Below are 13,069 nucleotides of genomic sequence, written 5' to 3'. Positions count from 1 at the left end.
TGCAGGCATGGAATTCATAAACCTCTGCTAGTTCAGAGGTAGGAGGACAGGAAGGAGCTCTGCCACCTCACTTGGCAAAGGATAGATACTTCATTAGAGGACACAGTACCACTCCAAGAAATTGTCCCCAGGCCCATTTTTGTGGAAAAGTCCTATCAATAGGCCCAGATCTGTGGAGGGCTGCTCTTGGTCCAATTATCATAACTCCAGGGAAATTAATATTCACAGAGGAAGACAACATGGCCTGTTCAGAGAAAATAGCAGGAGGACAATAGTGACCAAACTGCTGCAGAGGCAATTACAGCTGGCACATGCTCCCTTCTCACCAAAGCCCAAGTCCATGCTGGAGACCAGCCAGTCCCCTCACTCCTTCCCAAAGCTGGCAGCCATCCCCAGCAACTGCTGGGAGCAGTGGGGTGGAACGTCTCTATTGAAAGCCCCCATCAGTCCTCACTCAGACATGACCTCTCCCATGGCTCCCTTCCTCTTCTTCACAGATAGAAGACCCCAAAGTGCGTTCCCCAAGCTGCCATGTAGAGTGGGTGTTAGAGTCAGCAAAAGGCAGAACATGAGAAAAAGCCTGATTCAAGGTTCAGGCGCTAAATGATGATGACAGATCTGTCTTCTCCTTCATGTTTAGGGCTATCCTATGATTCTAATTTCTAATGAGATTTGTTTTTCTTTTTTAATTCTAGAACTTTTATTTTGCTAAAATACTTGTTATGAATCTACATTGCTTTGTATTGGCTTAGAAGTGGGTGTTGACGTAATGAGATTGATGATCTGTGGGAAACCCCTTCTTTATAAAATAATCGTTAAGTTCATAGGATCAGATTAAGATGTAACTCTTGGGCCTAGACCCATAGACACCCCTAAACCTTTCAAGACCCTATGCATTCGTTTCTTTAATTTGGTTCTATTTTAATTATAAAACCAACACATATAAGCATACCTGCTAATCAAAACACATAGATCAATACTTTTGAGTTTTAGCATGCTTCAGAATCAACTGGATAGCTTATTAAAACTTAGACTGCTGGGCCCCATGTCTGATTCAATCGAGTTTGGCTGAAGTCAACAAATTGTCTTTTCTAATAAGTTTCTTAGAGCTATTGCTATTGGGGAGCCACACTTTGAACATGAGAGAACTAGATCTTTAACAGAAATTTGCATACACTTCTATATGCCTCAACTGAACTTCTTGACTGCTATTATTCATAGTGGTGATAATTTTTAATTGATATGAAATTCCTATAATTAAACCTCTTTAAAATACCCAGTTTAATACCACCTAATTCATTCACAGCATTATCCAGTTTTCACCTCTATTTTGTCCTAAAGTATTTTGTCACCATCCAAAGGAGATTGCATATATAGGGTAACATTTAATCTCTTTAAATACACGCTGTGCTTAAAATATAGTTCTCTATAGAACCTCACCGAATGTGTCCTTTAGCATAGATTGCCTCACACACAAGCTCACACAACATGGAACATTCATACTTCAATAATAAGTACAGATTACGGTATATATGGACTGTGGAATGCTTCAACACATGAAAGGGCACAGGAAGACCATTAGCCCAAGGGTTCCCCAAGTACTTACACTACCATAGGATCATAGAATCGCACACAGCTGTTAAGATGCCTCCCTCCACTTTACCTGACTGTGTACCTCTTGGCTCAGACCTAAGTTCAGAACTCCAGAGTTCATGGAAAAGTCTTAGATGCCACCAGTTTCCTGTGGCCAGTCTATCAGCTTCTGAACTTTACCTCTTCCTTTTCTGTGGGGCTTTGGGCACTTACTCTTGAGGCATTCGTATTCCTCTAAGTGTTCCTTCATGTCTTTCAGCATGGTTGTGGTCTTCTTCCTTCCTCAACAACACAAGCGCTACAGGTTTAATGTTTGTATTTCTTCTAAATTGTATGCTGAAGTTGAATGCCCAATGCAATAGCCATAAGAGGTAGGGTCTTTTGGAAGGCAATGTGGTGTGGGACAAGGGTCTGTGTTCTGTCAATTATATTTTAAAAAAAAAACACGCTGATTGGCCAGTAGCCAGGCTGGAAGTATAGGTACGACACCCAGACAGGAAGTAGAGGTGGGTCAAAGAAAACAGGAGAATTCTAGGAAAAGGATTCTGCATTCTGCAGTCCTGACCCAACCATAGAAGAAGCAAGATATGACTACCTCACTGAATAAGGTCCTGAGCCACGTGGCTAGCATAGACAAGAATAATGGGCTAATATAAGTTATAAGAACTAATAAGAAGCCTGAGAAAATGGGCCAATCAATTTATAACTAATGCAGACCTCTGTGTGATTTCTTTGGCACTTAACGATTGTGGGAACTGGGAAGAACAGAAACCTCAGACAACAGCAATGAAATTCTGAACACTTGACCCAATGAAGTGGACATCAGAGCGTTAAAAATACGATTACAGACAACTACCTTTAGCCTCTCTCACCCATCTGTCCCTTCTGCCATGCAAGAACACAGTAGATAAGACACAAAATCACATGCAGAGAAACGGTCCTTATAGACAACAAACCTAGCCCTGCCTTGCTCTTAGTTTGTCAGCTCTTGGGAACAATGAGAATTATGCTTTTGATGTTTATAAGTCACCCAGTTTAAGATATTTTATCATGATAGCAGAAATAGTCTGATAAATAAATTGCCATGGGAAATGACTTGTTGCTAAAATACAAGAAGGTGCTTTAGAAGAAGAGTGGCGGATGGAGGCTGCAGTGGCGCTGAAATGAAGGCTAGGAATAAAGCATATATTGCAACGCACGGAGCTTTAAGGTGAAGGGTCAGGAGAGCTTGGGAGACATCGTTAGTGTTAGAGATGGGTGGAGTGGTGTGATCAACTTCCTGCGGAAATGTGGACAGAGAATGGGATACTGATGAGATTTCAGATGAAAACTGAGTAGTGTGTTAGATACTGAAGGACAGGCCACCTTCAAAGAACTGACCTGCTGTGGGTCTGTGTCCTAATATTTGTGGGCGGCAGAATTTCAATGTATGGACTTAGAATGTTTGGTGGAAGAGACATTCAAGCAAAGTTAAGTTTGACATATCCTTCAAGAAAACTTAGAGTAAATTATGAGATGATAAAATTAATTCTGGATAAAGTTTATATTTCAAAGGAAAGTGGTACTTTAGAGATTTGGAAAATTTTCATGTTGCCCATGTAAACAGATAAAAGACAGGTTTGGGTGAAAAAGCCAAAGGAATGATCAAAGAAACATTTTCTGAGGACATTAGTATGAACAGAAGGAAGCCAGATGGCATTCATTAAAGGAAGGGAAGAATAGTCCCTGAGGCACTTGAGAGACTTCCAAAGCTCCTAGTGCCATTATATGCCCAGAATATCAGGGTTTTGAGGACAGAATGGTTAGAAGGCCTTGGAACTCACTACCCAGCATCACCTGAGCCTGTTTTCCAGATTTGACCACAGAACTTTCTAGATAACCCTGTTAAGCCTCATGTGTGGCCCAGGTCACATCTCTGGAAAGCCTAAGGAATAAATTTTGAGGGCATTCCTGGTGCACTAACTTTTCAAACCCACAGAGTTCAAGGTCTACCGAAGTACAACTGCTTCTACTAAGTTTCAAAGGGTGCCTTGAAAAGCTCTAGGTACCAGGGAAGGGATACGGCAGGCATGGGGCTTCATCTGCATCCCTACTAGAACAGGAATGGTACTAGGTGCCAGGGAAGGGATGCAGCAGGCTTGGGACTTTATCTGTATCCCTACGAGGACAGGAATGGTACTATGTACCAGGGAAGGGATGCTGCAGGCATGGGACTTCATCTGCATCCATACAAGGACAGTAATGGTGCTAGGTGCCAGGGAAGGGATACAGCAGGCTAGGGCTTCATCTGCATCCCTATGGGGACGGGAATGTCGGGACTATGGCCAGTATCTAAAGGGTTCCACTTGGGAAATTCCCAGTCAAGCCATGGAGTTGAGATTCTCTACAAGGCATGGACCACCAATGGGGAACTACTACATGTCAGAAAGCTACAGTGAGTCTAGGCCAATCCACGAGTGTCACAGTGAGGGCTATACCCAGAAAATCTGTAAGAGCTCAACCCCTACCTCAGTCTGCCTAGAAAAACAAGACAAACAAAAATCATTCTCAATCATCAGAATTAAAGTAGTTGGATTTGTTGAGTTCTGGACTTACTTGGAATCTGACAAGATTTCTTTTCTTTTTTATTTTATTTTTTAAAGCAATCTTTTCTCATTTTACATACCAATCCTAATTCCCACTCTCTCCCCTCCTCCCACTCCCCCATCCTTTTGAACATGACAACAAACAAGAATTGGGCAGCGAATACAAGAATGGACTAGTATTGACTAAATGTTTAAATTCTCTCCAAGATTTCACATTGAAATCTGATCAGCAAATGCAACAGAATCAAGAGGTGGGGCCTTTCAGAACATGACTATGTAACAGGGGATCTTCCCTTATGGAGGTATGAAACATTGCAGTATCTCCTTCCTTTGCTGCTCATTCTGCCTGATGAGGACAAAGTTGAAGGCACCACTTTGAAAACAAGAGATAAGCCCCCTTCCAGCAACAAATCAGCCAATCAGAGCCTCAAGCTTGAACTCTGAAGTCCCCAGACCAGGGAAAAACAAATCTCTATTGTTTATAAATTATTCAGACTTGATATTTTCCTGTAGTAGCAGAAATGATTGATACCAACATAGCGATCTCCAGGACGACAATGGATGTATGATAATAACAATGACTCAACTAAAATTTATCCAGCACCCCAACCATGCTCCAGAAGTCCCTTAGCTCCTTTATAAATTATCTAGCTATTCCTCGTGGCAGCACTCCAAAAGTATAAGATGCCGAATGGCTTGCCCAAGACAAGACAAAACTGAACCTCTGAAAGCTGAGTTCTGAAGCTGTACCTGTTCTCCTCTCAGTGGCTGGGAGAATCTTCCCTCTGTCTTACTCATGGCACTATAATAACACAACACATTTCCTTGTATTCTTACATCTTTTTAAAATTATACTTGTTTGTAAAGCTTTGCAATTGGCTTGCGTGTATCTTTCTCTGCATTCCTAGACAGCCTGTTATGACAGTGATGGGACATTTTGAAAACCATGTCTTCCTAGAAGAGGAGCGCTAACATAAACAAGAGCAATATCAGTCACTGTTTAGTCTGTGTTAGGAAATGGAAGATGCCATGTGCATGGTTTACCGCATTTGATTTCCCATATCCTTCCTTTCCAGGTCAGGAGCCTGACTTGGAGGGGCTCAGCCAAGGACTCAGCATCACATAGTGTTTAACTGCTAGAGCCAGAAGTGATCACTGGCTTTCTTACTCCTGCCTCTGCTCAAACCCTGGCTGAGGAACGAGCAGGAAATTAAAACTAACAACTGAATGATGGGTGTCTAGGATTAATCTGCGTATCCACAGAGACGGTGGGTCTGGGAGTCTCCACTGTTCCATGACTACAGGTGGGCACTCAAAACCTCTCTCCATTCCTGTCCAGTCCTGGATGGACAATGGCTTATTTCCAGGCAGAATCTTAAGTACCACATCCACAGATCTCCCGAGTGCTAGGGAGACACCCAGCTGATGCACTTGCTGTCTCTCCATTATTATTTGTGCGACTCTCTGGCAACCACACAGGAAGGAATAAAGTTTAGTGACTATTAATCTATTTTGATGAACTTTTCTCTTCCTTACAAGCAAATTTCCTAGCACTGTAAATCCCAGAGATTATTACTACTCTCCCTTCACTGACACCTTTTATTTTACATTTGATGAATGTCATCCAATTATTTGCTCTGGGCCCATTCGTCATGCTAAACACAGAATTAGCTGGGTCTTTTCCTTACTAATGACTGGCTCGTTAATCTGATTTTCTGGATTTCCATTATGCAGGTTTAATTGGGCTCCTAGCCAGTGAAAATGATTCCTTTGGATAAATGCATTGGTCATTAAATAAATCTGTCCCTTTTGACACTCCCCATTCTTGCTGTGGCCAAGCTTAAAACCTGACGCAGCCTTAATTATTTATGTTGATTCATCCTGTCTCTGAATGACAGTTTTTCCTAGTGAACAGAGGGAAATCTTCTCACTAAACATGAAATCAAACCCAGCGAGTTACTTCCTGCCCCTCTTCAGGAATTTGGCTATTGAACCTCTTTCTGAGTAGACATGCATGAGTCAACCTGTAGAGTCTGGATTTATAAGCAGACATAGGAAATAAGAGAACCTATGAGCACCTATGTTATTATGAGTGCTTAACTTTCATATTCTATAATTTTCATGATAATAATTGTTATTGTTACTAATTTTAATAATACCACTATTATTAGATATTAGGTGGAGAGATTAATAGCAGATAACATTATTGAGCACTTGTATCAAGTACTGTTCATATGTACATACCAACCTTCTATTTTAGGTTCAGGAGGAAAACTGACACAAAATAAAGTTATACAAAGTACTCAAAAATAAACAGCAAGTGAATGGTGGCCCTGGAATTGAAACCTGATATTTACTGTTTTTAAAGCTAAGGCCAACCCATGCATTGAATGTGGCTCCCAAACCTCTCTGTAGAGAAGGACAGGTCCTGTATCATTCAACTTGCAATCTCACAGACAGGATATCCTCCAACACAGCAGATCTTTCTGTGTGGAGGTCTTGTCAATTTCCCGTCCCTGAAAATCAATGTTCCATTGTTGACCAGGAGTGAATGGGGCTGCTCTCAGAATGTGTGGATAAGGGGGACCACAATGGAAATAAAATTGGCTTATACAAGGACTGTTGCCTTCATAGAAAATGACATTTAAAAGCTTTTCCAGTTAGGAGACTGATTTGGGTCCAGTACAATTTGGGTAATACTGACCAAGAAGAATGTCTGCACTTATAGGCACATCAGCTGCCCATCACACGACTCAAGCATTGTTTCTTCCTCCTTAAAGAAGGGAAGGAGATACTTGAACCCTTATAATGCACAATTACCTTTTGAAAACTGTTTTGTTCATTAACTCAGATTACTTAAAGTACCTCTAAATATTTTTAACTCTTTTCCCCCTAAAGAATTCTCTCAACACTCTTTTTTTTCTTTTTGTAAAAGGAACACTCCTCCATGGCTGGTGGGACTGCAAACTGGTAGAGCTGCTTTGGAAATCAATATGCTAATTTCTCAGAAAATTAGAAAACAACCTACCTCAAGACTTAGCAATACCACTTTTGGGTATACACCCAAAGGATGCCCAATCATACCACAAGGACAAGTGTTCAACTATATTCATAACAGCATTACTTGTCATAGCCAGAACCTGGAAACAACCTACATGCCCCTCGACTGAAGAATGGATAGAGAAGGCATTGTACATTTACACAATGGAGTACTACACAGCAGAAAAAATAATGGTATCTTGAAATTTGCTGGCAAAGGGGTGGATCTAGAAAACATCATATTGAGTGAGGTAATCCAGACCCAGAAAGACAAATATAATGTGTACTGACTCATAAGTGGCATAAAGCAAAGAAAAAGCCTACAATTCACAATCCCAGAGAACCTAGACAACAGAGAGAACCCTAAGAGACATACATGGATCTAATTGACTTGCGAAGTAGAAAAAGACAGGATCTCTGAGTAAATTCGGAGCATGGGGATCATGGGAGAGAGTGGAGGGGATGGGGGAAGAAGGGAGGGGAGCAGAGAAAAAAATAAATGTTCAATAAAAATAAATAAAATAAAAAATAAATTAAAAAAGAACAAAGAAATAGATTTATGAACACTGGACCCTAAGAGTCAACTTGATGCCTATACTCCCAGCTGCTCAGGAATCTGAGACGCGGCAATCACTATTTGGTCTTAGAGTTCAAGTCAACTCTCACGGCAGCTTTTTCATCGAAGATGAAATTCCTTGTAACGGTATAAACGAATGCAGACAGATTGTAAAAATATATACAGCTTTAATGGAGAAATAGACTTACAGAACCACCGTTCCTGCGGAGACCAGGAAAGCAGAAGCAAAGGCTGGGAGCGTGCTTGCCAGATTTATAGGTAAACATTAGCCCGAGGCGAACACGCCCCCTAAGGGGCGGGACTTATCCCTACAATTCCTCAACTAACTTGAGGCCATTTCCCAAAGCTGCTTTGCTAAGGCCCCTCCCTACCTCTCTATCTCAATGATGCAGCATGAGGAAGAACACAGCATCCTATCAGCAAGTCATCTCCTGTCCCAGACTGTATGGCTCGGAATTTAGTGTTGGTCTAACTGGTGTTTGCTGATTTTATAGCCTAGAGATCCTGTAGTACTGATGTAATACCTAGTTTTTATATCTCTGTGTCTAGAAAGCATGACCTGATTATCTAACACTATATCTTATGCTAAGGCTGGACCTCCTTCAAAACAGATTGGCACATAAAATCTTTTATCAGTATCAAACATAATAGTCCCAAAATAGCTTCACCAAGAATAGATTTGGGATAAAAGCTGACACTGAAGCCAATAGTCCCTTTTCTTTCATAATTCTTGTCTGGAGAGGAGGGGAGTAATGAACTTGCCAGTAAACTCCTTTGTCAAAAACTACTGATGAAGGAACTCCCACCATCACCAGCAAGACAGCCAACTTCACTGCTTATCAGAAACATCAGCAAACCAGTAACCAACTTCATTGCTTACTAGGAACGCCAGCAGGGCAGAGCACAACGAAGAGCCAAAAAATCATGGGACAATGACTTTTTGTCTAGGGCACAATGGCTGACACAATTGATAGGTGAAACTCTGACCATGCATGTTTTGTTAGATAGAACAAAAGGACTCAGTTTCCAATTCCATTTGCCTACAAAGGGGATCCTTTTCCCATTTTTTAAAAGAATGGAGCCCATTAGTTGTTACCGTAGAAATGGATCTGAATCTGGCTGCTCCCCCTTGCTGATTTAATAACTTTTGAGAAAGTAATTTAGATTTCCTCTCCTGAAAAATAAAGATATAACTACTACTCCTGAAGATACAGCATGGGAATAAATTCATCTTCACGGTGCACACAGAGGGAGCTGCTTGCTACATATTACTTGTTCAGGAAGAATTGCAGATAAAGATGCCTGTGGCCACAGAACACCTGGGAGGCCTCCTGGAGACTGGCTGGCTGGTACTTATATACAGCCACCTGCTCACACTGGCCAAGGGTGGAGCTCTGAAATTCCTCTCCTTACCCTCAACCAGAATGGTTTTTCAGGGGGACCACAAATAGAGACCACAAGCTTAAATGAGCTAAAGATTGCCATTAATGAAACTAAGTTTGATATTTATGTTTTACTTTCATGACTCAAGAGAAAAGAAGCCCCAGGGATACCATTCTGACTCCTGAGATAAACAGAAGCTTGCTGTATCCCTCGCCACTTCAGTTTGTGTGTATGTGTATGATAGGTTGGTGAAAAGGAAGAAATAAATGCAGAAGTAATGACAGAATATGGATTTGAACCAAGGAATCTAATATCTGTGAGTACTTCTGAGTAACGGAACAGTATCTGAAAAATACTCATTTTCAGAACCGTGGATAAGGATGACAAAGTTTCTCTCCTCTCTCTCTCCACCCCCTTCCCACATGCAAACTGGAATGAAAGACAGACATGTTAAAGCTTGCTATCAAAACACCTCCTTCCTTCCAGTTGTCAAGAAGACATTGCCCCTTGTACCATGGACTCAAAATGCTTTTGTAAAACACGGAACAAAGTCTGTGTTAGAAATTCAATTTAAAGGGTCTGGCATGTGCAGTCTTAACATGTTTTGAAAGGTTTCTAGTTAGCTTGATCAACCATGCTCATGTAATCTACTTTCTTTTTATATAATCGGTATTATGAAGTCAATTATTTGAGTAAAACCTCCCCAAAGTAGACAGCAGCCTCTGTTGCTTCACCAGTCTCCCTGAACTACACGAAATGAAAGTGAACGGATGAGACAGAAAGTAGCGTGAAGACACTGGCATCTTTTGCCTCATTTCCAACTCAGCCACCAACCTGTAATTTGGGAGTTACTTTTCTACAAGAAAGAAACTAACAATATTTACCCATCCCAGATTCCTGTGAATAAATGAGATAAGATAATAAAATGATTTTTATTCATGTAAAGGACCCTGGAAAGAAAGATTAGGTTGTACCAATCGCAATTGGAAGGAAGAACAGGATAATCCCTCACTGATAAACCCAGGGGAAGAGGTAGATATGCCCGTGCTGACACTGCGAGGTGCTGTATCTGTCTGTTCTACAGAGACCAAGCGCCCAAGGGCAACAGGAGCACGAGGAAGAGAAACAGGCAAGAGATAAGCAGCACCGTCCGACACAAGTATCTGCAGCCGCATGGGATGACGTGCAGGTGCGCACGGCAGCAGGGAAGTAATTAATTCTACTCATATTTTCAAAGTAGTTTACACATCTTGAAAGGACAAGGAAAACAGGACCATTAATTTTCTAGAGATGAGGTTCATGAGGACCTGGGATTTCCAGGTGGTTTTGAGCCAAGTGTGAACTGAAAGGTATAACAATGACCCTTTGCCAGTGTCGCCCTTGAATGCCTCATGAGTGAATTTCAGGACAGCAGGGGACGGACTGAAACCATCTGCCAAGTGGTTTCTTAGACAACACTTCTATAAGGGGCCATGTATCTTAAAGAAATGCCAGCTGCTACTTCTAGGACTTTCGCTCTTGCAGGCTCGCCATTAGCTTTCTCTCATGCCCGTCAACATGAGCATCTTTGCTTCACTGGCGTTATACACACTGACTGTTCCCAAGAACAATTTACCTTGTGGAGGAGGCACCATGAAGTTCTTGCCTGTTAATAAGTTGAGTAACCTACAGAAATTGGGCAGTCCCGAAGTTGCAGAGTTCAGATTTAAATGTAGGTTATTAAATCCTGACAAGGTCAATTATACTACATAGTCTGAAATAAGGCTAAATTGTCTACTCTGAAGCCTCGCCAAAGAATGGATAGTTTAGGACAAATCATCTGGATCCACGCCTAGAATCAACCAATTTCATGGAGGCCTGTCCTGCTCCTCTCCAATTTTCCAACCCCATTATTTTTCTTCTCAATTCCAGGCTCTTTTTTGCTAGTCTTCTTGTAGCACTCACGGGTTGTTGCCATGAACAGTAGGAAGTTGGCCCATTTGCTGAACCACATCGATTGTGAGGATAGATAATGTGTCTCTTGCCAAACTGCACCCATGCCACAGCCTCTGGAATCTTTACAGTGCTCCATACTTCTAGATTTATTTTTTTTTGGTATTTTCCATTACTCTTTGATAATCTCCTATATTATGATTATAATCTTTCCTCTTCATTGATTCTCCCAAAATGCTCTCTCATATCTCTCCAGTGTCTCTCTCTCTCTTACACACACACACACACACACACACACACCATCACCACTGCCACTGAGTCTGATTTTATTACTCTGATTCTCATTTGATCTGAATACAGCCCAAGAGGTTTAATGATATCATCATTTTATAATTAAAGGGCTCAAAGTCCAAACAGGCTACTTTAGGGCACATTCTTGCTTAAAGTGGGGCTCAAAGAAAACCCCAAGGCTTTTTCTACACTTCTAAAATCTGCGTTTCCTTAATTAGAATTAAAAAGAAAAAATACAGAGGAGACATAATTGCATGGATCATTATACAACTGGACAGCAACTTTACATCAAATATTCCTTTGCGTGTGTGATAGCAATTCAACATGAAAACTCGGGAGCTGTAAGAACGTTCACTTCATGTGGGAAACACAACAGCAGATGACATGGTGTTCTTACCCATGCTGAATCCACATATAAATGAAGGCTGCGGCCACACTGACTCTGTCATCATGCTGGAGATGGACACTGGACCTGGCTTCACTACATGTTACACGCAACATTTACCAAGAGGAATGTGCACATTCAGCATGTCTGTGCTCAGACTGGGCCAAGTACTGCCATGAAGCAGTAATATCACAGAATCTATCAACCCTTTGGGAAGTCAGAATAATGCATAAAGTGTACTAATAGCAATGCAAGAGCATTGACAATGCTGTTCCTGCTGCCCCTGTGCAGAAGGAAAGCTAGTTCTTGTAATATTCCCACCACAGAGCATCCACGGTAGAGTGAATCTCGTCTAATGTCACTTTCTACAATTAGAATGGATTAATGTTAAATACAGTGGGCACCACACTCATCCAACTGTGTTTGCAGATGGAACAAGAATACGTAAGACAGCAAAATCACAAAACTAGCAGAGGGCTAACCTGAATATAAATACATACTTGCTTGACTCTAAGACGCTGTGGGTATAGCCACCATTCTAAGTCATGCTCCACAGTGTGACACACATAAATGTGTGTCCTCTCTCTTCAGAGAGAGAGAGAGAGAGAGAGAGAGAGAGAGAGAGAGAGAGAGAGAGAGAGAGAGAGAGAATGCAATACATAAACTGGTGTTATTTACAATCTTACAGGCTTAGAAGAGTTGATTCCTAATAATAAAGGACATTTTGCTTGGTGAATGAGATGATGAAATGAGGCACAGAGATGAGAGAGGCCAGGCAGATAGAACTATTCTAAGTGACAAATGGAGAGATGGGTGAAAGAAAAAGTTGGGGAGATGATAGAGCTTGAAAAGAGAAAAGAAGGAGAAGGATGTGGTCACCAGATAATCTGGAGAGGTATGGGAAGGGAGATTTAGGGAGGTGGTGAATGACTTGTTGATTTGAAATGATAGAAATAGCACCTATATGCAGATTGTATTTGGTATGCTGTGTGTATCACACTACTGCGTTGGGAAAATTCATTGTAGCTCATGGTTTCATAGGGTTTAGTTCTTTATCACTTGGTTCTGTACTTCTGGGCCTATATGTGGAAAAGAATATGATGATGTCATAAAAATATGACAGAGATTCTTACCTCGTGGTAGTCAAATTGAGAGAGGGAGGAAGAGATGAAGAGAAGGAAGGAAGGAAGGAAGGAAAAAAGGAAGGAAAAAATGAAAGGAAGGCATGTCCAAGACAAGCAAGGATGCACCTCTTATGACTTCCCTTTCTTCAGCTAGGTCTCC

The 13,069-nt window shown here is 41.3% G+C and overlaps 1 protein-coding gene across 1 annotated transcript in view; it reads right to left on the bottom strand.

The window, feature by feature from the left end:
- The window catches only part of Sorcs3 (sortilin related VPS10 domain containing receptor 3), a 648,362-nt gene that overhangs the window by 121,738 nt on the left and 513,555 nt on the right, over positions 1 to 13,069 (bottom strand). The gene's annotated exons all lie outside the window — the stretch shown is intronic.

This window comes from Microtus pennsylvanicus, chromosome 5 (assembly GCF_037038515.1).
Source record: "Microtus pennsylvanicus isolate mMicPen1 chromosome 5, mMicPen1.hap1, whole genome shotgun sequence".
NCBI lineage: Eukaryota > Metazoa > Chordata > Mammalia > Rodentia > Cricetidae > Microtus > Microtus pennsylvanicus.
This window is presented reverse-complemented; position numbering and strand designations above follow the sequence as displayed.